Here is a 25,471-nt window from a genome sequence, read left to right as displayed (position 1 = left end):
TGGCAGTAAGAGATGTGAATTAGAGTGAGGAAGACTTGAAAATTAGAAATGTGGTTTGAAGGTTAAATGCCTGAATCAGGAAGACTGCAGAAGAACTGCCATCTGAGAGTCCATGAAGAATCAAGATAATTTGTTTATAATCATACGTGATGGAAATTGCATAAATTGTGATAGTGGCATCTTGGAAGCTTATTGGAAATGTAGACTCTCAGGCCCCACAGGAGACCTAGAGAATAAAAATCTGCATTTGAACAAATTTCCTAGGAGGTTTGTATGCACATTCAAGTTTGAAAAGCATTGGTCAAAGAAGAAGAAAGAATAACAGATGATAGGCATGTTTCCTTTGTTTTCTAGTCAAAGGATGTCTCAGCAATTTCTTTTTATTATAGATTTCTTTATAGATTCCTATGAAGTGATATTCAGCCAGGAACAGGTGAAACACTAGTTGTCTCAAAGATCCAGGGAAACAATTAAGATTTTTTTATGGAAATAAAGCCCTGTTATCTACAGAAGGCATACACACCTTTAGAAAACTCATAATGAAACATGAAGCAATAAGGTTTATTTTCTATTGCATTTTTGTGGCAAATGCTTCTTAACTATACGTAGAGGATACAAGATCCATAAGTAGCCTTAATTCTTAGGTATCTCAATGAGGCTCGCAACTCATTTATCTTCCCCATAGGAAATTTAAAAAAATCTTTCTATTAGTCTTGTTCTTCCAGGCCTTTCTTGAAACTAAATTCCAATCAGTTAATCCAGTAGATTAGTTGTAGTGTGATAATAGGTTAACAGTGAGAGTATACAATGGCCTTCCCAGGTGGCTCAGTGGTAAAGAATCTACCTGTAATGAAGGAGACATGGATTCAATCCCTGGGTCAGGAAGATTCCCTCGAGAAGGAAATGGCAACACGCTCCAGGATTCTTGCCTGGGAAAACTCATGGACAAAGGAGCCTGGTGGGCTACAGTCCATAGGTTTGAAAAGAGTCAGACATGACTGAACACACATGCATGCAACATAAGAGTACATAATACATATAATGTTTATAATATGCCAGGCATTGTTCTAAGCACTTTACCTATATCAACTCATTAAATCTTCACAAAAGCACTATGATACAACTAGTTAGTGTAGTCTTCATTTTACTAGAATCACACTTGAAGAATCACTTCATTATGTAACAAACTATCCCTTTGTGTTTGCTAATTTTTAGCTTATATAATTATGTTTTAAAATTGTCTTTTTGTAGGGAAAAAAAAAACCTAGATTCACATGAGTGATGTAAATTGAGAATGCTCAGATAGTTTGAAAATACCATTTTTGAATTAAATGAGAGCTCTTCTGTAATGTCTCATACCAGACACATACTTGCTATCTTTCTTTTCAACTAATCCTTTTTCAAAATTCTGTTCAGGCAATTCTGTTCTATTATCTTTCTTATTCTAATTTTTTTTTATTATCCCAGAAGGAATAATTGTCTAAATATTTCACTTATGAAAAATGTTAAGTTTTGATCCCAAAATAAGGGATATAAAAAATTTCAGAACTTTCATAAAAGTGGTAGGATACCTATGAAACTGAGTTACTCTTAAACTGAGTTCCCCTGCCAAGTTTATGATTGACTTGTCCCAATTCAAATCTTTATTCTTTTGTGTTGTTCCCTTTCTTGTTCCCCTCTGACCCCAGTCCTGTGCTAACTGAGCCATAAGCAACCAGAGTCAGATGTCTAAAATCGCTGTTATCTATAACATTGTTGACATACAAATTCAGGTTGTTTCTCTAAGTCAAGATGAGCTTACAGATGTCTGGGTCAGGGACAACCAGACCAGAGACTTGTAACCCATAGACATGCTGACTCCTAAAACTATGATCAAGAATGTCACAAGACCATGATTAACCCAACTTCTTCATTCTTCCCTTTAAAAAACCCCTAAGTCAAAGATCAGGTTGGAGTAGATTTGAAACTTGCCTCCCACTTTGCCTGGTGTCCTGCAAAAAGCCCTTTGCTGCAAACACCTGCTGTCAGAGCTTTGCTTTCTCTACTGTGGGCACAGGAGTCCATTGCTCAGGTTCATCTAGAAACTGTAGTTGTTTCTGTTTTGTCATTAGTTACCTACCTGTCCTGTGACTCCTCACATGACCTCTATTTCTTCACCTGTAAAAGAAGAATGTTGAACTAAGTCTAATTGTTTCCTTTGTCCTAATCCTGTGTATGGACACAAGATGGAGGGCCAACAATCTCCCATCAGAGATCAGATTAGAGGCCCTACTGCTGAGCTACTTAATGATGTTGCAAGGATACCTGCAGCTTTCTTGTTACTAAAAAGGAGGAAACAAAAGAGAACTCTGCTAGAAGACTACTCATCATAAATCTATGCAACGGGGACAGGGGACAGTTAATCTCCTTTTCCTATTAATAGATACAGATGCCTAGGGGCTTAACATTTTCCTACTAGCTTAATAAGGAGAAAAAGATTGAAAGGGAGGCAGACAGAGATGCCTAATTGCATAGCCAGCAGCTATGACAGTGTTGCTCAAAGCGACACACTCAAAAATGAAGAAAAAAAGGCAAAATGGTAATTCAGCATAGCCCATGCCAGCAACTTGCCCCAAAGGGAATTAAAAGCAAATCATTCTGATCTGTTTTGCTGCATCTCTAGAAACACATTCAATTAAAACTCCAGATGAACATTCAGTTGCCATCATGCCTGCCCAGCAATAGAAAACAAAGTTAAAGCTGTATTGGTCTCCCTGAATATGCCATAGGATAACAACTACAAGAATACTAAAAAAAAAAAAAAAAAAAAAAAAAAACCCCAAAAAGCTAAATGCCCCTGGTTTTACAAAACCATTGTGTTTTTCAGTTCAGGAAGCTATCAGGTCTCATTAGGCTCATACACTTTGTGGACTTTTAAAGACAGGAAGCTTGTGAGAGGGAAAGGGCCTCTTCATATGTCTGTAAAAAGAAAAATATTTCATACATGTGTATTGCAGTTTTTCTAATTCCATTTCTAAACTAAAGAGATTTTTATCACATCTGAAGTAAAATATCATAGAAGTTACTTAGAGTTCTTCAAATAGTTTCTTCCTGGAGGAGAAACATAGTACCCTGAAAATAACATGTAAATTAAGAAGAAATGAAAGTTACATAAAAGAGGCCAAATCTTGCATACTGAATGAATTTATCTTTGAAGACCTTTAGCTGAATGGTGTTTATTAAATTGCTATTCTGATATTACATATAATGTCTTAAAAAACCACATTACAAAGAATCTAATATATACCTGGGTGTTACCCAGTAATCTGAAGTTGAACAGTCTATTCTGAAAGTTTACTATGAGCCAGGTCTACTACTAGACACTGAGAACAGGTATGAAAAGATCATTGCTTTCAGATCTGGTTTCCTCAGTGTGTATGCCCAGAAGTGGGATTGCTGGGTCATATGGCAGTTCTATTTCCAGTTTTTTAAGAAATCTTCACACTGTTTTCCATAGTGGCTGTACTAGTTTGCATTCCCACCAACAGTGTAAGAGGGTTCCCTTTTCTCCACACCCTCTCCAGCATTTATTGCTTGTAGACTTTTGGATAGCAGCCATCCTGACTGGCGTGTAATGGTACCTCATTGTGGTTTTGATTTGCATTTCTCTGATAATGAGTGATGTTGAGCATCTTTTCATGTGTTTGTTAGCCATCTGTATGTCTTCTTTGGAGAAATGTCTGTTTAGTTCTTTGGCCCATTTTTTGATCGGGTCATTTATTTTTCTGGAATTGAGCTGCAGGAGTTGCTTGTATATTTTTGAGATTAATCCTTTGTCTGTTTCTTCATTTGCTCAATGTTCATCACAGCACTGTTTATAATAGCCAGGACATGGAAGCAACCTAGATGCCCGTCAGCAGATGAATGGATAAGGAAGCTGTGGTACATATACACCATGGAATATTACTCAGCCGTTAAAAAGAATTCATTTGAATCAGTACTAATGAGATGGATGAAACTGGAGCCCATTATACAGAGTGAAGTAAGCCAGAAAGATAAAGAACATTACAGCATACTAACACATATATATGGAATTTAGAAAGATGGTAACGATAACCCTACATGCAAAACAGAAAAAGAGACACAGAAGTACAGAACAGACTTTTGAACTCTGTGGGAGAATGTGAGGGTGGGATGTTTCAAAAGAACAGCATGTATACTATCTATGGTGAAACAGATCACCAGCCCAGGTGGGATGCATGAGACAAGTGCTCGGGCCTGGTGCACTGGGAAGACCCAGAGGAATCGGGTGGAGAGGGAGGTGGGAGGGGGGGATCGGGATGGGGAATACGTGTAAATCTATGGCTGATTCATATCAATGTATGACAAAACCCACTGAAATGTTGTGAAGTAATTAGCCTCCAACTAATAAAAATAAATAAATAAATAAAATAAAAAATTAAAAAAAAAATAAAAGTGACATAAAAAAAAAAAGAGAAAAAAAAAGAAAAGATCATTGCTTTAACCTAAGTAAGTTAGTAAGAAATCAAAGCTGTTGCTTACAAATAACAAAACCTCTGGCTAACTTCTTGCATTTCCTCAGAGAAAGAAAATATGTTAAAAATTTAAAAAAAAAAAGTGTGTTTGAATCCTGGGAAGCCCTGAGTTAACTAACATCAGCTATAACTTTAATAACAGTTCATGTAATTTAGTACAAATATGAGATTTGCCCCAGGCTGTTTAAGAGTCAGGGAAAAGATGACAGGAGTCCTAGCATTTTAGCATAAGTTTTTAGAGCACTTTTGACTTCTCAAAATATTACCAAAACGTTTGCTAAAGTGGTTGCCTTAATCCACACACACAAGCCATGTAAGAGTTCCTGTTGCTCCACTTTCTAGCCAACAGTTAACATCATCAGACATTTAGAGTTTTGTCAATAGGATAGGCATGAAATTATGAAACATATGGTTTTATTTTGCTTTTTTCCATTTAATAGTGAGGCTGAGGATCTTTTATGGTTATTTCATTTTCAGTTTTCCTAATTTCATCTTCTGTGATGTCTGCTCATGTCTTTTGTCTATTTTTTGTTTGGATGTTAAATACTATATTCATATTCTTCTAATGGTTACTTTAAAATTTTTCTATATTTACAAAGTTTAAAGCAAAGCAATAATATAAATATTTTTCTGAATAGTAAAAAACCTTGAAAATGTCTTATATCTATCCTGTCAGTCCTGACTTACATGTTATCATTGTCCAGTGTTTCCATTCTTCCCAACTTTTAATCCCCAAATAGATGTTATTTGCTATTTAATTCAATTCCTCTTTGATTACATCTCAGTAATTACACTCTCATTCTTTGTTCACATTGCTGTGTCGAATGTTAAATATTTCTACAGGATTAACTCTGCATTTTCCTTATTTTTGAAGTACATTGTTCAGAAATTTCTTTAGTGAAAGTCTATTGATGCTAAACTTCGTTTCATTTGTATGAAAATGTCTTAATTTACCCCTGTATCACAATGAAAGTCTTTATTTCATCCATGTTTTTCAATAAAAATTTAAATGAATATGTTTTCACTCTGACTTTTTGGTAGCATCTTAAAAACACTTTTCCCTATCTCTTGTCTTCTGCTGTTACTCAGTTCAGTTCAGTTTTCAGTTCAGTTCAGTTCAGTTGCTCAGTCATGTCCGACTCTTAGTGACCCCATGGACTGCAGCACACGAGGCCTCCCTGTCCATCACCAACTCCTGGAGTTTACTCAAACTCATGTCCCTTGCATCGGTGATGCCATCCAACCATCTCATCCTCTGTCATCCCCTTTTCCTCATGCCTTCAATCTTTCCCCAAATCAGGGTCTTTTCAAATGAGTCAGTTCTTTGCATCAGGTGACCAAAGTATTGGAGTTTCAGCTTCAGCATCAGTCCTTCCAATGAACACCCAGGATTTATCTTCTTTAGGATGGACTGGTTGGATCTCCTTGCAGTCCAAGGGATTCTCAAGAGTCTTCTCCAACACCACACTTCAAAAGCATCAATTCTTCAGCACTCAGCTTTCTTTACAGCCCAACTCTCACATCCAAACATGACTACTGGAAAAACCAAAGCTTTGACTCGGCAGACCTTTGTTGGCAAAGTAATATCTCTGCTTTTTAATATGCCATCTGGTTGGTCATAGCTTTTCTTCCAAGGAGTCTAAATCAATATGCATCCTGAGTAAGACTGTTGCAACTCAAATTAGACCTCTGAAATATCTTTCTATTTTTACACATTGCATGAGGTCTCTTTATTTTCTATCTTCTACATTGTGGGTTGTACCTTCAGATTCATATTTCCATATCATTAATTCCATCTTCAGTGGTGTCAAGTGTGCTGTTTAATCTGTCCTTGGAGTTATACTTTATTTTAATGATTTATTTCCTTAAATACACTCCAGTTTCCTTTCAAATCTGCCTAGACTTTTAAAATTGAATCCTGTAGATGGAACCAATGTTCCTTGGTCGTGTTCTTGTTTCTCTTATTGATAATTTTGAATATTAATGATTTCACCATTTAAATTAATCAATTTACTTTAAAAATCTTGTATTTGTTTCTCTGTAATATTCTATTAGATTTCTATTTAATATACTATTTTGTGTTCCACATCTTATAATTTAAATGTATAAAACCTTCACAGGACTAAAGACTGTTGTTTTTGCCAATTCTTAGTCATAGCATTCATTCTATACCTGTGTGAATAGTCAGCTTATATTCAATTGCATAACAAACCACCGAATGTCTGAATTATGAATCTTAGAAACATTTTTTTTTGTACTCTGAGCCTTGATCAGGATAGATGTATTCCCAGTCCATTCCCTCTGTTGGGCAACAAATGGTCTTTAGTGTCTATTTTAAGGATCTGATTTTTGTGGGGCATACCGTCCAAGGCAGAGGAACCAGAGATCAAATTGCCAATATCTGCTGGAGCATCAAAAAAGCAAGAGAATTCCAGAAAAACATCTATTTCTGCTTTATTGACTACGCCAAAGCCTTTGACTGTGTGGATCACAATAAACTGTGGAAAATTCTGAAGGAGATGGGAATACCAGATCACCTGACCTGCCTCTTGAGAAACCTGTATGCAGGTCAGGAAGCAACAGTTAGAACTGGACATGGAACAACAGACTGGTTCCAAATAGGAAAAGGAGTATGTCAAGGCTGTATATTGTCACCCTGCTTATTTAACTTATATGCAGAGTACATCATGAGAAACGCTGGGCTGGAAGAAGCACAAGCTGGAATCAAGATTGCCGGGAGAAATAGCAATAACCTCAGATATGCAGATGACACCACCCTTATGGCAGAAAGTGAAGAGGAACTAAAAAGCCTCTTGATGAAAGTGAAAGAGGGGAGTAAAAAAGTTGGCTTAAAGCTTAACATTCAGAAAACTAAGATCATGGCACCTGGGCCCATCACCTCTTGGGAAATAGATGGGGAGACAGTGGAAACAGAGTCAGATTTTATTTTTTGGGGCTCCAAAATCACTGCAGATGGTGACTGCAGCCATGAAATTAAAAGACACTTACTCCTTGGAAGGAAAGTTATGACCAACCTAGATAGCATATTAAAAAGCTGAGACATTACTTTGTCAACAAAGGTCCGTCTGGTCAAGGCTATGGTTTTTCCAGTGGTCATGTATGGATGTTAGAGTTGGACTATAAAGAAAGCTGAGGGCTGAAGAATTGATGCTTTTGAACTGTGGTGTTGGAGAAGACTCTTGAGAGTCCCTTGGACTGCAAGGAGATCCAACCAGTCCATCCTGAAGGAGATAAGTCCTGGGTGTTCACTGGAAGGATTGATGCTGAAGCTGAAACTCCTATACTTTGGGCACCTCATGCAAAGAGTTGACTCATTGGAAAAGACCCTGATGCTGGGAGGGATTGGGGACAGGAGGAGAAGGGGACGACAGAGGATGAGATGGCTGGATGGCATTACCGACTCAATGGACATGAGTTTGAGTAAACTCCGGGAGTTTGTGATGGACAGGGAGGCCTGGCATCTGTGATTCTAGGGGTCGCAAAGAGTTGGACACGACTGAGCGACTGAACTGAACTGAACTGAACCATCTATCCAATCTTGCTTGATTTCAAAGTCTAGTCTCCTGTTCATAGTGTGCCTGTTAACTTAGAAATTTCTCAACCACAGAGACTGGTGTATCTCTGAAAATAGATTAGAATTCTTGTTTCCACTCCCTTGTTATTTTTGACCCCTGGGCATATCACTAAATTTGGGAGAATGTTTGTTGTATTTGTTCTAGTATTTCTAGATATCTTATAGTTGGAAGAATTTTTAATCAATCCTGATTCCTAGGTTACCAGAATACATACCAGTCTTATGTTTTTCATTTAAAAAAGTAATCACATTAGGGGTGTGTGTGTGTGTGTGTGTGTGCACACATGCACATATGCTCAGTTGCTCAGTCTGACTCTTTGTAGCCCCACGGACTGTTGTCCACCAGGTCCTCTATCTGTGGAATTCCCAGGCAAGAATACTAGAGCAGGTTGTTATTTCCTACTCCAGGGGAATCTTCCCCACCCAGGAACTGAACCCATGTCTCTTGCATCTCCTGCACTGGCAGGCAGATTCTTTACCACCAACACCACCTGGGATGTCTAATCACATCAGGAAGTATATCTAAATATGGAAGTGTTCAGAAGCAACAGAATGTAATGTCAGGTACTAAGTACTTGGATCCTCACTCTGATCCTATCACTCAGTTTTATGATCTTTGATACATTGCCTAACCTTTCTCTGCCTTGATCTCCTCATCTGTAAAATGAGGATGATGACCTATGGATTATACTGAGAAGTGAGTCAGTAAGACCAGCATTGTCTATGTGTGCATTAAGTTTTAAATAAATATTACTTAATCAGCACATCTTTTGTATGTAGAATCACTAAAATACTTGCATAGGAGTTGAAAATGAAATTATCATCTACTGTACAGCTGGTCTGAATGAGGCATGATGTATTTTCTCTACTATGGTGACAAACATAATTCTCACAAGTCCATTATGTATGCATGTATATTTTATTCCTATTATATCTATGAAAAAATTGCTCACCCCTGATTCACACAGCTTCTGCATAGATGAGTAAGAATGAACTCCAGGTTTGTCTTGCTCCAGAGTTTAAATCCGACAACCGATTTAAGTTCAAGTCTAGACTCCATCAGTTACTAATATCCAATACTCATACTTTCTATGTGCCAATTACTGTTTAGGAGCATTTGGCTCATCTCTTTACCATAATAAAGGTGTGAAAAATGTACTATCATTTTCATCACTCCATTTTATGAATGAGAAAACTAGAGAATAGAAAGTTTGAGTAACTTTCATGAGTTATTCAGTAAATGCAAAGTAGAGAAAAATTTGAACCCAGAGTGTCTAGTTCTCAAGTCCATACTTTATTAATCTGTGCTATAGAATTTGTTCAAGCATCCTGTTCTGCCTGAACTTTAGATTCCTTATCTCTAATATGAAGATTAGTGTACTTTAAGAGATTTTTGTGAGAGGATTTAATAACATCATACAGAAGAAAGTTTTTTTTTTTAACTATAGCACCTCCAAATGAAGGTTTTTACATGACAGATTTTTGTACTATAGGCAACAATTTAAGCTCATAAAATGAATAAGTTGATATCTTGATAACTTAATATTTACTTTGGATTTTCTTCCAAAAGAGATTGTCAACATTGAGATGATAATTTCATCAGCTTTTGTGAAAAAATTGAATTTCATCAGAATGATCCCATCTTGACTATCATTTATAAATATTTACTTATGTCTTCCCCTTTCATTATAACAATGACTAATCATGCATCATCTGATCTTGATTATATGAGTGATTTATGAAACACTGAATTATTTTACATGACTGAGGGTTTGGATATTCAAGGGAGTTGAAAATTTGTCAAAAGAGGCACCTGTAAATGGAAGAGATTAGAAATTGTACTGTTCTTGTTTGAAATTTGGGGGCCAAACATAGATATAGATATGCTATAAGTATCTGCATAAACTTCTAATTCCAGTCCCTTCAACTTTCCATGATATGAAGTATCTATACAGATGTTGCTACTGCTGCTTTGTTGCCAAATTGTCTCCGACTCTCTTGCAACCCCATGGACTGTCGCCTGCCAGGCTCTGTCCATGGGATTCTCTAGGCAAGAATACTGGAGTGGGTTGCCATTTCCTTCTCCAGGGGATCTTCCCAATCCAGAGATCAAAGGTCAATTATAATAGTGTTTAGCTGCAAGGCACCCAACAGAAAACTGATAAAACACCTTGATTATGATGCAAGCAATTATGAACATAAACAATAGTAGTTTATAGAATAGGTATGAAATTCCTCTCTTATATACTTTACAGTAAAGGTAAATCAGGCAGCTCACTAGGGCATAGTCCTTTTCCTAAACTACTCATTAGAGTGAAATAGTTAAAAATAAGTGTTTTGTCTGAAACAGTTTCTTCAAGGGGAGAAGTTTCTTCATTCAAACTGAAAACTTAATGTACTTCTCTGCTCTTTTGTTAGCATTTTCTTACAATTTTTACTACTCTTTTTATTACTATGTGTGAAACTATTTACCCAATATGCATGACTGTAAAATCTAAATGAAGTTTTTAAGCATAACAATGTATCTAAGCTGTATTTTCATTCTTATGGAAAGATATCTGCCTTTTTCATTGAATGACCATGTAATATTTCACAGTAACATGATCTAATGCCATTCTCTTATTAATAAACTTTTAGGTTATTACTATAATTTTTCTACTAGAAGTAATGTGATGATAAGCATGTTTGTATTATTGTGTACATGTGACTGTTTGTATAGAATCCTAAATAATGAAGTTTCTGGGATAAAAGCAATGCCCATGTTAAATATAACAGATACTGTTAACCTTCTCACCAAAAAGCTTATGCCAATATATATATATAAACATAAGCAAGTGAAGGAAGAGGATTTCTCCCCATCCTGCCAACATTCTCAGTCTATTTTAAGAAATTCTTAAAGTATGTGGTTGTATTTCTTTCTCCACACTCCTTATTTATTTTGGTGAAAGTGTTTTACAGCCTTAGTTTCAGGAACACAACATAGTGATTAGATATTTTTATAGAGTACAAAATGATCACCACAATAATTTTATCTTTTACCATACAAAATTACTGTGATATTATTTACTGCTTTTCCTGTGCTGTATTGAATCCTGTGACTTATTTATTTTGTAACTGGAAGTTCACACCCCTTAATCTCCCTCACCTATTTCACTTATCCTCCCAACCCTCTCCCCCTTTGCAGTTACTAGTTTGTTCTCTGTATCCATGAGTTTCTTTCTGTTTTATCATGTTTGTTTGTAAGTTTTGTTTTTAAAATTCCAAAAATAAGTGAAATCATAACGGTATTCATCTTTTTCTTGACTTATTTTGCTTAGCATAATACTTTCTAGGTGTGTTTATGTTGTCACAAATGGCAAGGTTTCATTCTTTTTTTTTATGACTGAGTGATATTCCATTGCATGTATATATATGCCACATCTTTTTTATCCACTCATTTATCTATGGACACTTAGGTTGCTTCCATATCTTGGCTATTCAGGGCAATGCTGCAGTAAACATAGGGACACATATATCTTTTCAAATTTGTATTTTTGTTTTTTTTGGAAAAATACCCATAAGTAGAATTGCTGGATCATATATTAGTTCTATTTTTAATTTTTTAAGAATCTCCGTACTGTTTTTCATAGTGGCTGTGTCAATTTACATTCCCTCAAATAGTGAGGGAGGGTTCCTGTTTTTCCACATCATCATCAATGTTTGTTATATGTTGTCTTTTTGGTGGTAGTCATCTGACAGATTTGAGGTGATATCTCATTGGGGTTTTGATTTGCATTTCTATGATGATTAAAGAGTATGAAGACTGTAGGATTGTATTTGAATCACTTTTTAGTACTGCAATTTGATTTGTCCCTCAAGAAAAAGAGAATAAAAGTCAATTTATATTGAGCAAACCATGGATAGTGCTCACACTTATTATCCAGACACAGCAAAATAAATCTATTGTTATTCATTAAAATGGCAATTAAAAATTGTCCTTATTTATATATTTCTATCTTCATGAACATCTATTATTTAATAAAGAAAAACTTGCTTTCCAGTTTCCAGGAAGTAAAAGATAAAATAGCAGTTACATAAAAAGAGAGATGAGAAAGAGGTTTTCAGAAACTAAAATGATTTTTAAAACCTAGAATAGTTCCTGGCCTTAGAAAATTGAGTAATTTGTGCAAAAAATTATTTTCTACCTTTGGTACTGGATTAATAGTATAAACACTAAAGACCAGTTAACATAGTATAAGAATACATGTTATAGTGGCTTTCCAAATATGTCACTAATTTCTCTTGAAAACCACTTTACATTTTAGAAACACCAGCTATGAATAAATGTTTCTATAATACACCCTTACTTTCAGGATTTTAGAATTATTCATAACAACTTCCTGCATAAAAAGTTGTCACACTTGCAGGTGGGTAAATATTACATAAAGTTGTTAAATAATTTTATGTAGTATTAGTTTCATCAAATAAGTTTTAAATAAAATGTGTCTGAGCTAAAAATGGAGTGTATCAAGTATGTTACATTTCACAAACTTTGTTTTAAAATTTTATTCTGTATGAGAATTCCTTGGTGGTCCAATAATTAGGATTCCACACTTCCATTGCAGGGGGCACAGTTTCAATCTCTGGTTGGAGAACTAAAATTCTGCATGCCACATGGCTTGACCAATTTGTTTTTTTATTTTGTAAACTAAAATACTAAACAAAATCCCCCAAACAATATAACAAATATAGCTCTCCCATTAAAAAAGTATTATTAATATTTGGTGAAATTAAAATCCAGTATTTTTTAGAAGAAATAAAACTGTGCTCACATAAAGGATTAACTTGTCAAAGCAGACTAATCATTGCATTTAATCAGAAGAAACAAGCTTTCACTGGTGCTGCAGTCTACATGTGTCTAATAACTGGAATTGTGAATAGCCATGGTTCTGTAGCTTCTGGATTTCATCAGTGTTTCTATTTCTTGTTGACTTAGTTTTTATAAGTCGAAATTTTCTAGGAATTTGTCAATTTCATCAATATACATTTTCAAATTTTTTGTTGTAATGTTGCACATAGTAGTATTTTGATATATTTGGAATGTTTAAAGTTCTGTAGCACTGTACCTTTTCTATTCCTGAAATTGTTTCATGGTGAGCTTGTTTCTTAATCAGTTTTGCCACAGGTGTGCACATTTTATTTATATTGTCAAAAACTTAACTTATAGCTTTGTGAATCTTTTATTATACTTTGTTTCCATTTTGTTATTTTTTTCACCTAATACAATGTAAATGCTGTGTAAACAGTTGCAAATATAATTGTGAATGCTATGGGAATAATTGCCAATGTGCTGCAAATTCAAATTTTATTTTTTGGAACTTCCTAGAAATTTGGGGGGGATAGTTTTGATCTGCAGTTGAATCTGAGGATACAGAACACACAGATTAGGAGGCCGAGAGTATTTGCATTGGTATCGTACACTTAGCTCCAGTCATATTTTCTTCATATTTTCTAGCTTAATTTCATTGTGTTCAAAGAACTTTTAATGAATAGTATTCCACCATGTAACTGTGCAAATCTATTTACTCTTTCTGTGGTTCACACCTGGATACTCACAGATTTGTGTGTGTGTGTGTGTGTGTGTGTGTTTATTCTCCAGATTTGTGGATTTATCTTTAAACTTGTATAACTGTAATCTTATAAACCTTGATAATTTATATAATTTTGTGTATAGCATATGTAACATATGATATTCATTTAGCTTTGTATTACTATAAACACTTTCTTCATTTATTTTAAATCTGATTTTAAAAGCACGTGACATTTATGCCACGTGCATGCTCTGTCACTTCAGTTTTGTCTGACCCTTTGCAATCTCATGGACTATAGCCTGCCAGGCTCCTCTGTCCTTGGGATTCTCCAGGCAAGCATACTAGAGTGGGTTGACATTTCCTCCTCCAGGGGATCTTCCAGACCCAGGGATCAAACCCGCCTCTTTTATATTTCCTGCATTGGCAGGCGGGTTCTTTATCAGTAGTGCCACCTGGGAAATCCATAGCATACATAACTTTATACATAACATATGATATTCATTTAGCTTTATATTACTCTAAATATTTTCTTCATTTATTTTAAATCTGTTTTGTTAGGTACATGTAAATTTAATCTAGTTATATCTTCTGGTTAACTGAAACTTGGGATCTGGTCTATTTGTTTAGAGTGTTCATGGAGATTGTTTTTCTCCTTTGTTAATTTAAAATAAAAAAAATTTAGATTTCTAATATATCTAAATGGTAAATTTTCTTATACACCCATTCTTACTTCTCATGATTCTTAACCCCCTATTCTTATTATAAAGAAACCTTTCCATATTTATCTCCTTGATGGTTTGTGCCTAAATCGCATCTCTGAAGTCTGCTTTGTCACTTAAGGTAACATCCACAGGGATTATGATGTCGACATATTTGGGATGGAGGCATTATTTGGTGCCTTAAGCCCATTTTGGGGTCTTCCCTCATAGCTCAGTTGGTAAAGAATCCACCTGCAATGCAAAAGACCCTGGTTCGATTCCTGGGTCAGGAAGATCCCATGGAGAAGGGATAGGCTACCCACTCCAGTATTCTTGGGCTTCCTTTGTGGCTCAGCTGGTAAAGAATCCACCTGCAATGCAGGAGGCCTGGGTTTGATCCCTGCTTGGGAAGATCCCTTGGAGAAGGAAAAGGCCACCCACTACATTACTCTGGCCTGAAGAACTCCACAAACTGTATAGTCCATGGGGTCTCAAAGAATCAGACGTGACTGAGCGACTTTCACTTTTCAAGTCCACGTTGTTTCATTCATCTATTCCTCTAATGTACTGTCTTATTTACTGTATATAATAGATCTTGTTATCTGGTAGAATGAGTATGAGAATTGTTCTTCAAAAGTATCTGTTATTCTTTGCCCTTTACATTTACATTTTATGATTATTGACTTGTCAATTTTCACATGTATATATACCTACTGAAATTTTCTTTTGATTTCAAAACATCTGTAAATGAATATGGCAAAATGTAGCACCTTTATATTATTTTCTCCAATTATTGCATAGATTTACAAGGTACATTTAGATTTTCTCTATTAAAAATTCTATTAAACTTAGCTAAACTTCCATAGGTCAAGGTCATTCAGTATATGCACAATTTGTTTTAGAATATCAAATATACCTGATTCCAGTTACACATGAACTTACTGATGGACTGTTAACTTGAAATACTTCCTAGTGATAATCAATTTACTTGTGCTACCATCTTTACTGTTCACTAACTTGCTGAGACCAACCTTCTTTCTTAGATCTTGGTCCCTAGATTTATTCTTTTCATTTATATTTATTCCTAGTGTTTCATTCCTGATGAGTATAAAGGAAACCAAAGAATCTCAGCATAGCTGTAAAACAAGAAAAGCCTTATTTGTAAAGAAGCAATGCAGACATATTTTTCAGAATGTAAAATGTTAATTTAGAGGCTGCAGCTTCACTACCTGCACTAAACATGTCTAGAGATGCCAGGGACTTTTAAACATATTTTAAATGGTTTATCTCCTGTTTTGAGTTGGGTTCCCTAGAAGCAGATTGAAAGGAGTATTTGTGTGCCTGAAAGAGATTTGCTAAGGGAGCGATATTTGGCAATACCTCCATGGCATTTAGGAGCACTAGACAGAACAGAAGTAACAAAACAAGTTTTGGTGTCAGGTGGAGTCCAGCCATGAGTTTGAGCAAGCTCAGAAAGTTGGTGACAGACAGGAAAGCCAGGCATGCTGCAGTCCATGGGGTGCAAAGATTCGGACAGGACTGAGCAACTGAACTGAACTGAAGTCCAGCCTCCACCTATTTCTCAATGAACTCTGGAGCTTTCGCTACAACACAGATTCTCTCCCAATACTGGGCAAGAGAGCAAAACTTGTAATCCCTACCAGTCTTTCACTGAGCATATTGTATACCTTCAAGGCAGCTCCCGAGAAGTGATTTCAATTACCCAGGGGCAAAACTCAGAAGTTAGGGAGAATTTACAAGTGTGAGCTTTGAGCAACACTTGTGACTGTTGAAGAACAGGAGTATTGAACAGGAGCAAAGGATTCCTACGGATGTGGTTAGGGACCATCATCATATGTCATATCTTTATTCCCTTGAGAGCTCTCTTTTACATGAACCAATGCTTATAACAAATATCTATCTCATTATTAATCATGGTTTCTTAGATTATATAATATTTTATTGTTTAGAATGAATCGTAAGAAATTCTACAGGTGCACATAATTTTACAATAATGTTCTTTGACTTCTTATGCGGGCTTAAAAATTATATCTGGGAATCAAACATTTTCAAAGGAACAAATATTGAAATTGTATTGTGAATTAAGGAGATATTAATACAATGAGAGGGGGACGACAGAGGATGAGATGGCTGGATGGCATCACCGACTCAATGGACATGAGATTGAGTAAACTCCAGGAGTTGGTGATGGACAGGGAGGCCCGGTGTGCTGTGATTCATGGGGTCTCAAAGAGTCTGACACGACCGAGGGACTGAACTAAACTGAACTGAACTGAATAGAATGAAGGGACTACAAAAGACACTTGTTAACTGTTTGCCATAATAATTTCCCTGCTTTTTCTTTTCTTCTTAGACTATTTTCAAGCCTACCTTTATTGTGACTGAGTTATGACCAATAGGACGTACACGGCAGTGATGTAAATGACTACCAATACAGGCCTATAAAAATCCCTCATTCAATCCTTCAAGTTTTATTTCTCTGTGTGTGTTGGTTGGATGTCAATGTCTAAAGTGGCCTTATGGGACGTGCATTCTAGATGCAGACCTTCCATCAACCTGAATTCCTGAATCACTAAGAGCACATACCCTTCCCTTGCCTCTAGCTGAATTTTAAATAAGCAAGGAATAAGCTTCAAAAATACAAAGTGGTAGAAATTTCAGGGTTTGCATAATACAGTAGCTAGTGTTAGCTTACTTAACATGCATACCAAATTACACATTTTCAGCAACATATGGATTATAAAAATTGTTAAACATATTTGTGTATGACAAAACAATATTAAAATCCTTTCTAGTTTGCTATTATTAGAAACATACTTTTTTTTTCTTTAAGATAGTAAATAGCATTGCTTAATAACTTGAAGCTAAATCTTTAACTTTGCATATTCTACTCTGTCCTTAATATAATTATTGAAGATGAGGAAAACAAGGAGTAATTTTAGAAAATGTAGAATGGGAACATTTTCTGGGTTTTAAGAGTTTTGATGGCAGTTGTAAAATTTCCCCAAAAGTTCTTTATTGAATTTACTTCAATTTGATTTTCCATGTTTTCGGGTTTTTTTTGTAAAAACTGTTATAATAGAAAATGAACCTAGGCCACAATTGGTATTGGGTCCATTTACTTTCCTATTCTCAGCTCACAAAGCCAAGCTGCAAAACAACTTATCAGGGATAATCAAAAAATACCTATTCTTTCAGCTACAAATGTGATTATAGTAAACTCATCAGTTACTGAGGTGACCTTTTACTGGAAGGTTTGAAGAAAGCATGTATGCTCAGACATAATATTTTATGTTTCTGATATTCTTCCAAAGCAAATAATTTTCAAGAAGGTAAAGTTTCACAGGAACTTTCTTCCTATGAAAAATAGGAAGGTTGATTAGTAACTCAATAACATCGATTATCACAAGAGCTTGGCTTACTGGGGAGTTTATCATCAATGAAGAGCAGATATAATTCAGACAGTCTTTGAGAAACGGAAAACAAAGTGAAGGTCTCTGTTGAGTTTCTTTTTCTTTATATCCTAGGAATAAATGTGTTGTTTGTGAATAGATGTCCTGCTGTGTCTGAATGATGGAAATGAAAGAGTTCATCCATGGTGGACCATAGAACATTACCAGAAGTTCTCACTGTAGACTGCAGGCAGGACCAATCCTTTCTCAAAACAGATTCAGAACTTAGATGAATTTGTAACGACATTATCTTTAAGACATTTTATTTCTTGTAAGCCATGCTTACAAATCTGTTGTTTATTTGGGGGGGGGAGGAGATTATACCTAACATGATAAAAGATGTGGTGCTATTACCTGGGTCATTGTGCTTTCAAAAAGAATATTATTTGAGGAATAATTTATCATAGTCTTTCCTTCCTTTCCAGGCTACTATCTTCCAGGACCAAAATTGGGTTCATAATTATGCTCAAGCATTATTTTTGAAACTCAGGAAATTATGTGTATGTTCTATTTTCAAAGGTCAGCGCATGTATACCTAACAATAAATATTTATTAAGCACCTATTTAGCTAAAACCATGTGAGAAGAAACATTATATAATTCTAAATGTGTTTAAGTTTATATCCCATATTTAGATATGAATGTGATTTGAACTATTTCTTCAAAGGTTGTTATAATAAGTCTTCCTTCAATGGATACTGCTAAAGATTTAAATAATGCACTTTTTTTTTCTTTGAAAAGTAGTAATTGGCTTTCTTTATTGCTCATGCCAGTAAACTATGTGTGATTAATCTGTATATTTTTCTAGACATCTAAAAACACAATTAGATACAAAGTTGAAAGTGAAAGTGCTTGACATGATTATTTGAGATTGTGTAAAATAAAATAGAAATTTGCCTATAATTATTCTTCATTCCATTGGTAAAGGGGGCCGCACAGAGTCTGTTCAGTTCAGTTCAGTTGCTCAGCCATGTCTGACTCTTTGTGACCCCAGGGACTGCATCACGCCAGCCCTCCCTGTCCATCACCAACTCCCAGAGCCTACTCAAACTCAAGTCCATTGAGTTGGTGATGCCATCCAACCATCTCATCTTGTGTTGTCCCCTTCTCCTCCCGCCTTCAATCTTTCCCAGCATCAGGGGCTTTTCAAATGAGTCAGTTCTTCTCATCAGATGGCCAAAGTATTGGAGTTTCAGCTTCAGCATCAGTCCTTCCAATGAACACCCAGGACTGATCTCCTTTAGGATGGACTGATTGGATCTCCTTGCAGTCCAATGGACTCTCAAGGATCCTCTCCAACACCACAGTTCAAAACCATCAATTCTTCAGCACTCAGCTCTCTTTATAGTCCAACTCTCACATCCAAACATGACTACTGGAAAAACCATAGCTTTGACTAGGCAGACCTTTGTTGGCAAAGTAATGTCTCTGCTTTTTAATATGCTGTCTAGATTGGTCATAACTTTTCTTCCAAGGAGAAAGTCTCTTTTAATTTCATGACTGCAGTCACCATCTGCAGTGATTTTGGAGCCCCAAAAAGTAACGTCAGCCACTGTTTCCACTGTTTCCCCATCTATTTGCCAAGAAGAAGTGGGACCAGATGCCTTGATCTTAGTTTTCTGAACGTTGAGCTTTAAGTCAACTTTTTAACTCTCCTCTTTCACTTTCATCAAGAGGCTCTTTAGTTCTTCTTCACTTTCTGCCATAAGGGTGGTGTTATCTGTGTATCCGAGGTTATTGATATTTCTCCTGGCAATCTTGATTCCAGCTTGTGCTTCATCCAGTCCAGCATTTCTCATGAGGTACATATAAGTTAAATAAGCAGGGTGACAATATACAACCTTGCCATAATCCTTTCCCAAAATACCTTAGCAAATTGCTAAACTGAGACTAAAAACCCCTAGATTGCCATTCAAGTTCAAATTGCATCTGTTCTCTTAAGTAAAGTAACATCCTTTCCAATCACGTACAGAGATATTAGATCTTACTCATGTTCTTTCAAAGGTGGCCATGATAGATGGTATGGTTTAGATACTACCTGAAGATTTGATCCTGGCTAACTGGACAATTTCGAGGAGAGTCATGGAGATTCATTTGTTCTCTTAAACACAAAGATTTACTTAAGTAGAATTTTGATTTCCTGAAGTTAGTTAAAATGTGGAGGGAGCTTTGGGTATTTCATGTTGATGGAAAAACTTATGCATATTTAGTCCATAGTACTTGCCCAGCTTTGGACTAGATATTCCATGTACAGTATTTTATTGAATTTTCCTAAGAGCCTTGTAAATTAGACATTATTTTCCCTATTGTATAGCCGGTGGTCTTCTAGAGTTATAGAGAGAGGAATGCAGAGATAAGAATTCCAATGGAGGGACTTTGCTGGCAGTCTAGCAGTTAAGACTCTGGGCTTCCACTGCAGGAGGCATAAGTTTATCCCTAGTAGGGGAACTAAGATGCCACAAACCCCACAGCCAAAATACAACTACACAAAATTTTTAAAAAACAATTTCAGGGGGCTATTTCACTTGAGATCATTTTGCCTCCTTACCTAGTGCCTTCTAGGGCTTCCCTGGTAGCTCAGATGGTAAAGTGTCTGCCTACAATGAGGGAGACCTGGGTGCGATCCCTGGGCCGGGAAGATCCCCTGGAGAAGGAAATGGCAACCCACCCCAGTATTCATGCCTGGAAAATCCCATGGACCAAGGAGCCTGGTGGACTACAGTCCATGGGGTCACAAAGAGTCGGACACGACTGAGCGACTTCACTTCACTTCACTTCAGTACCTTCTAAGAGTCTTACTCTGCACCCTTGCTTGGAGATAAAATACATTCCTCTTTGGGTACTCCTAGGCTCTTCATCCCTCAACTTTTCTTGCCTTGTGTAAGATACTAAAGTGAGAGAGGGGAAAACCATCTAGGGTAAATAACTGTGAAAACACTGATACAGGTTAAGGCCTGAAGAGCCATCAGCCACTGAGGAGAACTCGAAATCTTATAACCGAGAAACAAATGTATTTGTGGGCTGAATTTCTAGATCATTTCCTGCCGGGAGCCAGCACACAAGATCCCACCCATGACAAGGTCATGGGGAGAAAGCCTGATGGGCAAGGCGGATCAGGTTTTCAGGGACTCTGAAAAGTTGCCCCAAAGCTGCCCACAGCGCTCACCTTAAAGGTGGTATCTGTTCTTCTGATGCTTGCTTTAATAGACTACTCCCTAATTTCTGTAACATAGGCAGAAGGCCTTCCCAGATTTCTTTCCAAATAAGAATCAATTTAGAACTTTAATCAATAAGTTTCCCAGGTGGTGGTATTTTATGAGATTATCCAGGGTGAAAGGAGTGTTTTAATTTAAACTCCTTTGCTGGTATTTTAGTTTGTTTGGCAAATGCATTTATGCCCTTGGTACTAATATGCATGATTGCTTATATTAATACCCTAATCATAAAATAGCATAAAGAACCTGATCATATAAAGGCCCTAGTAGACATAGAGCCCTTCGGGGAGTGAGGAAGTCCTATTAGAAAACATAAGAAAAATTATTCTATAGGTGGTTATTGGGTTGAGATTTGCTTGCTGTGTTTTGCTTGCTGTGTTTTGCTTGCTGTGTTTTTGCTTTTAATGTGCTAAGGTTGTGTTATAGAAATCATTGTTAATATAGTTAAAGATCTAGAGAAATAAGGACTTAGCCCTAGTGTGGTAACAATGAGATGGTTGTTGTCAGCCAAGAGTGCTAGGCAGAAGCTGCTTCACCAAAGTCACAGAGTCAGTATGGGGTAAACTTCTTAGATAAACGCAACTGACAACTTCTGCAGGAGGATTAATTTTTGTGTTAACAAGGTTATACTTCTACTCTATACTGTTGCCCTATGAGACTGCTACCTTTCAGTTAAGGTCACCAGAGAAACAGAAAATAGGTTTACATTCACCTGACTTGCATAAAATGTTAATAGGCCCCAAGGCCAGAAGATAATGTACAAGACCCTCATAAACAAAGAAGTATGCAGAAAACACCCTGGTTTTGTGAAGAACAAGCTGACATAATGTTAAACTATCTTCCCCTTAGAAATGTACTAATTTAGGGTATAAAAGCCATGGTAAAAAATAAAGCATTGCCAGACTCTGCCAGACCCTGCAAACACCCCCGTCTCGTCATTCTCTCTCTCTCTCTCTCTCTCTCTCTCTCTCGCGCTCACTCTCTCTCTTTCTCTCTCTCTCCCTCGCAGACTTGGCCGTATCAAGGCTGGTCTCACGTGTCTTCTCTCTCTCTCTCTTGCCGACGCCGTTCATCCTGAAGGTACCCCCTGGATCCTGCCGAGGCTGGACCCCGGCAATTTCCCCCTTAGGTCGCCAAGCCAGGTTAGCAGGAAAGGTTGCTAACTCACTGATGTACGAATTCCCAGACCCATGTCTCAGAATAGCAGGATTCTTAAGGTAGTAAAACCTTGACTACAAAGCACTGCTGGTCTTCCTACTTGATTAGTTCTCCCTGTCCCCACTCAAATCCTTGCAAACCTGAGACAGCAGGGGATGAGCTAAGCAAACCCATAGTAAGTCTAGCTTTGACTGGCCAGTGTTTATCTCTTCATGCCATCCCATGAGCCTTGTACCTGAGAATGTCCATTTTGAGATTTTACAGTATATTATTTATGCTGTTTAGCCTTATTCTTAATTCAATAGTTTGATGAAAGTCTATGCAGTTCAGGATACACTTTCTCCAAAGATGGCAATTTTACATTTTGTAAATTTCAAGCTGAAGGAATTTGAAATGTGGTGTGTGCAGGAAGAACTTTCTGACTATCCCTTGAAGCAGGTCATAAAACTCCCATGTGAGTAATGCCCTCTGTATACCCAAAGTAAGGTGTATCCTTATTTCTGAAAACAAAAGACTCAGGGAAGAATCTGCACAGACCTTGCCTCACTTTTGTCCTATCACATCATTCCACCACTCTTCATTCTTCATTAAACTAGCATAAAAACACCCAGGCTTAACTGTTTCATTGGGTCATCATTCCTTTAAGAAGGTCCTATGTTGTTTAAAACTTATATTAAATAAATCTGTATATTTTCTCTTGTTTATCTGTCTTTTGTTATAAAACTAAATAGAAGAAGGCAAAACTTTTTTTAGTAACGAAATTATTGATGAGCATAGAGAATAGTCTGTGTATGTTTATTCAACAATTTTCTTTCTTCACTGTGTTTATATTACAGCTGTCATAGTAGGTGCAGGTTTTCTAACAAACAAGCCCAGTCAATGTGTTCACCAGTCAAGAATTTAGAAGGGGAGAAGAGAAAGATATTTTCCTCTCCTACAAAATTATTCTCCCCATATTGGTTGCATGTGAACCATAGGCATAGCTTGGGGCAGCAATAACAGTTGCAGAGTTTGAGAGGCAAATCTCAGTATTGATTACCATCTGTGTCAGGGAGAGTGAAAGCTTTCTCTTATACTATTTGTTTTTACCACTGCTAAGCTTAGCACTTCATATTTTAAATGGGAACATTCAAAAGCAAATAAAATATGTGAAGAGTAGCCACTGCATTCTGTGTAATGAGGAGGAAACCCATCAGCAGTCAAGTGAGATATCTATTTCTAGGGTCTACCTTCTGAGTGACATCTGCATTAAAAGAGGTGGGAGGAAGGGAAAGAGATACTTCCATTATATAGAGTAAAATTCATAGAGATTTTAATTAAGAGAAAAGACTGACTAGCAGAAGGCAAAACTTTTGTTAGTATCAAAATTATTGATAAGAATAGAAAATAATCTGTGTATACTTTAATCAATAATTTTTTTCTGCACTTTATCTGTTTATATTACATTTGTCAGAGTAGGTGCAGATTTTCAAACAAATCAACCTAGGCAATGTGTTCACTCATGTTCTGTCTCACTATTTATTTCTCTCAAGCTCAGGGTTACAACTTGCCTTCAGACTTACATCCTGCCTTTTCATAACCAGGGCATTTCGAGCAAACCTGGTGTCAGTCTAATGAAAGTGCATTTCCATTTCTTCAGTGGACTAAATGTCTCCTTCAACCCCACAGATACTTGCAGAGATTGTAAATTAAGCCTCAGAAGATAAAACAAGTTATACAGTTATTAATGAAAAGACATGATACCAGAATACATCAAGAAATTTAGCAGAGTGGAAATGCTTTACCAGACTATAGTACATATAATCAAGTAAAACTTGCAAATGATAAAAGTTGAACTGCAAGCTATATATTTATTTCATCGTGTAGACATCAATATGATGACACTTGTTAGTATGTGTGAAATAGTGATTTGGAATCTTCCCTAAAGCAGTGAATGATAATTATCCATAGATGCTTCCATTATTTCCTGATTGCCTGGCAATCTGATATTTAAATAAACTAGCTTAAACTGAAATGAATTTCAATCTCACAATTTCCTTTATGAGCTTGAGCAACTTGCAATTTTAAACTTCAGTAGGCTATGGTACATCTGATATTACATACCAAAGGAGGAGACTGATTTCTTAACCAACTGTCACTTAAAAAGAGAGACTGTGAAAGGGAGAGGATATATATATACCTATGGCTAGTTCATGTTAAGGTTTAACAGAAAACAACAAAATTCTGTAAAGCAATTATCTTTCAATAAAAAAATAAATTAATTAAAAACAAAAAGAGATTATGAAAAGAGAATAAATCTTGGGCTTGCTATCTGCAGACATAGAATATTTGTTCCAAAAATAACAATAACAATAGAAGCAACTAGAAAACTGGATATTGACTTAATGAAAATATATTGAGATCAGGCCAAACAAATTACTAGGCTTTGTTATACAATTTTTAGAGAATACTGGCAACTAAAATAATACTGTTTCTATGGCAAAGATGAAGGGTTTAGTATTTATTTGGTTATTCACTTACATACTCATTCTTTTCTCTTCTGTTCATGAATAGACAAGTACTAAGCAGCAATCCCTGGGGCCAGATATAAAAAGTAAAACAGATTACTGGCAACAAATTGTGTCAGGTTGTTAGTACTTAAATTGGTGGGAATCGCATAATAGAGGATAATTTTTTTAAATTTGCCAAGATCTATGAATCGCTTTCCATTGAATGTGTTTGTAAATACACATTGATATCACTATAAATAGAGATTTAACAGGACATGATTCATTCTGTCAAGTTTGAAAAGTTTATGTTTCATTTAGAAAGAAATTGCGTCTAATACAGTGTCTACTGAGAAATCTTTCAGCACCAAATATCATTATCCTTGTCCAGGCCTCCAGAAATGTCGACAGAAACTAAGTAGTTACATACTTTGAACTCTTATTTTTCTTTTCCTGATGCCATGGGCACCCTAAGATGTTTTGGAATTGAACGGCATTATTTTCAGAAGACCATGTATGTGTGCCTCTTCAAAATCTCTTCGTCATTCATTTCATCTTTATCACAATAATATTTTTATTTATTTAGCTATTTATTAAGTTTTTGGTCATGCTCCATGGTTTGTAGGATCTCAGTTCTCAGGTCATGACAGTGAAAGCCAGGAAACCTAACCACTGGGCCACCGGGGAACCCCCACCATAATAACATTTTTAAAGCATTTCAGTATTTCTTAATTTCTACTTC

This window comes from Cervus elaphus, chromosome 33 (assembly GCF_910594005.1).
Source record: "Cervus elaphus chromosome 33, mCerEla1.1, whole genome shotgun sequence".
In the NCBI taxonomy this organism is placed as follows: domain Eukaryota; kingdom Metazoa; phylum Chordata; class Mammalia; order Artiodactyla; family Cervidae; genus Cervus; species Cervus elaphus.
This window is presented reverse-complemented; position numbering follows the sequence as displayed.